The sequence below is a fragment of the Vipera berus genome (genome assembly GCF_964194415.1).
Source record: "Vipera berus genome assembly, chromosome: 2".
NCBI classification, from domain to species: domain Eukaryota; kingdom Metazoa; phylum Chordata; class Lepidosauria; order Squamata; family Viperidae; genus Vipera; species Vipera berus.
Genome location: NC_138203.1, coordinates 151,640,998 through 151,644,252, shown reverse-complemented (window position 1 = coordinate 151,644,252; position 3,255 = coordinate 151,640,998).

The window sequence follows — 3,255 nt, the reverse complement described above, 5'->3', positions numbered from 1 at the left end:
CACGATGCTGTCTGGGCTCCGGGATTCGATGGGGAGGGGGGGGGGAAACCCGCCCCTCCGCGTTGTCTCGGCGAGTCAAGCCTCGGTTTGCAAAGACAGCGCCGCGGAAGCCACGCCCCGTCTCGGGAGGCCACGCCCCTGGCGTCGCAGCGCCTTGCCCACCGCCGAGAAAACTCACCTTTCTGAATTCGGAGCGCTAAATCGGAATAAGTGACGGGCTTCCAGCTTTGACGTCTGGACGCTTTCCAATACAGATAAATAATAATAATAATAATAATAATAATAATAATAATAATAATAATAATAATAATAATAATAATAATAATAATAATAATAATAATAATAATAATAATAATAATAATAATTTTATTTATATGCCGCCCTTCTCCCGAAGGACTCAGGGCGGTGAACAGGGCAAGTATATCAAAAATACAAAAATACAAAAGTTAAAAGAAGATTAAACATATGCCCGACTAAAAACAGTAAATACAAATATTAAAAATGACCATAAAACCCAACCCATCCCCCATCAGGCCAGGAAGATATCGGGGCTACTTCTATTAGCCGAGCTCGCTTGGGCGAGCCGCCCCCTTTCACCTCCACTCGGCCCATTCATCCCAGGCATGCTTTCTCCTCGGTTAAGAAGCAAACTCCGAGAGGGAGCGGCGTCTGAAGGAGAGTGTTCTCCTCTTCCAACTTCCAAGCCGCTAGTCCTCGGTGTTGTTCTAGAGGCGAGACTGTCGGGTTGCAGAGAGCGCTTCATTTGGAACCTTTTGAGGACAGTTAACAAGCGAAGCGGTTCCCCGGAGGCCCCGTCGTTTCAGCCGTCTGCGGTCGGCCGCAGTGCGAAACAAAGCTGCTTTTTGTGGCCCAGGTAGCGGAGCTTCCGCTGCGGTGCGCCTGAGGCTGAGAAACCGGATCTTGTTGTCCTGTGTCCTAAGTATAAAGCAATCTTTGTAAAGACCGCTGACGCAAATCCGAAACTGTCTCAAACGAGCTATGTTTTCTCGCTGCTCCCGCACCGTTAGGCTTGTGGGAAGAGATACAGGGCGATCGTGTCCGAAACAAAGAGATTCCTTGCACAAAACAGTCTCTCATCACCTACCTTACGTTTGCTTCCCCAATCCGGCGCCCCTCAATTGTACCGGAATGCAACTCCCCTAATCAGAGAATCTGGGAATCGTCCACAGATCAGGCTTTCTCAGCCTTGGCCACATGTGGACTTCAGATCCCAAACTTAAGAAACCCTGATCTAGATGGCTCCAGATTGGGGAACGCCGGCGCGAGTGCTGCACTTCGCTTCTGGTGAGAGCGACGGAACAGCTCGATATTCCTGAAATGAAGCGAAGAAACTCCTTCCTTCCTTCCTTCCTTCCTTCCTTCCTTCCTTCCTTCCTTCCTTCCTTCCTTCCTTCCTTCCTTCCTTCCTTCTTCTGTTCTTGTCCACAGACAGGTTGCTTTCAGAATGTGGCTCAAGCCACAAATGAATATACATTCATATTTCATAGTCTGCGCGAAAACGTGGGAAAGATGTGCGGTGATATAGCTCCTCCTAGCGTCCACATGGATAAATTAAGAGGACACCTTAATTGCCAGAAAAGACTGTAACAGAAGCGTGCGCTTTTATAGGCTTATTCAGTTATATACCTTGTTCAGTTACAAAAAGCACATTGTTAGAAATACTAGCTCTGTTCATGGTTAGTTCTACAACTATCCATTTTATACAAGCATTTTATTTCCCCGAAATAAATTGGGGAATCCCCAAAAACAAATGTGCTATTCAACCCGGGTTCTTTAGAGATGGATAAGTTAGATGACATTATCTAATATCTGGGGGCCCCTTCATGGATTACTGCCTTGTCGTGGGGAAGGGGCTTGCGTAATTCAATGAAGCTATGAGCGATGCCGTGCACTGAAGCAGTAGGCGTGAGCTTAAATGGACTCCAGAAGATGGTAGAGGACAGGAAGGCCTGGAGGAACATTGTCCATAGGGTCGCGATGGGTCGGACACAACTTCGCAACTAACAACAACAATATCTGGGGGACATCATGGATCTCACTTTCTTAAATCACACAGTGGAGGAGTGAAGAAAGGGCAAGTGCAAAAGACGAGCCATTGTACAGATAGATTCTGATTGTTGCAACCTCACTTGCATGTCTGTACAGTTGTTTGCAAACCTGGCTGAATTGTATAACATGTAAAGGAGTCAAAGGAGCATCACAACTTTTCACTCCAAGGAAAAACAAAATAAAAGATGCTGTTTGAACTAAAAGATTGAATTTAAAATGCTACTTTTTCAGTCCTTTGTATATAGATAGCGCTGGGATTAAATGTTGATTATTATAACTTTTATTTATTTATTATAACTTAACTTTTGTATTGTTTTTATTGTTGTTAGCCGCCCTGAGTCCTTCGGGAGATAGGGCGGGATATAAGTCCCAAAAATAAATAAATAAATAAATAAATTATATTACACTTTATATTGTACTCCCTGATTTACAACTAGTTTTTTTAATGACTGCTCAAAATTATGAAATTTTGGCAAGTGAAATACTTCTGGCTATTCTAAAACATCATGCTGTTCCCCACTCCACCCCTGCAATAATGTGCTTGTGATCTGGGTGCTTGGCAACCAGTGCATACTTACAACTGGTTGGACAGTCCCCTGTGATCATGTGATTGTCATTTGCAATCTTGTCTGCTGCCTTCCCCAGAAAATCAATGGGAAAACCAGTAGAAAAGGTTGCACGTTGCTGCCAGCCGCTGAATGATTTCCCCTCCCCTCCATGTATAGAGAATCCTTGGTCGGGCTGCAGAAATCTTTGGGGTCCAAGCCTTATTTCTCTAGCCCAATGCCGGAGTTGCTTTCCATGGATGGAAGGGAACTGCCTGCTCTCCTTTGGCAGGCAGGTCTTTTACCATCTGCTTAACCACCACAGCTGGGAGAGCTGGGATTGCAGTTGTTGAGCAAAGCAGTCACATGGGTGTCCTACTGAACAACTGCTTCGCTAAATGATACAGATTCTGTTCCCAATTGTGATCGTAAGTTGAGGACTACCTGTATAAGCATTTAGATGACCATATAGCGGTAAAAGATGAGTTCAGTCTTCCCCAACCTAGTGCACCTTAAACTGCAGTTTCTATCATCCCCTGGCAATTGGAAGGCTAGAATGTTGAAAATCTTATTGTGACTAGGAAGTGTATATGATAGAAAAAAATTAAGATTTAGGGTGCTGGTTTCTTGCTCTCCCCTG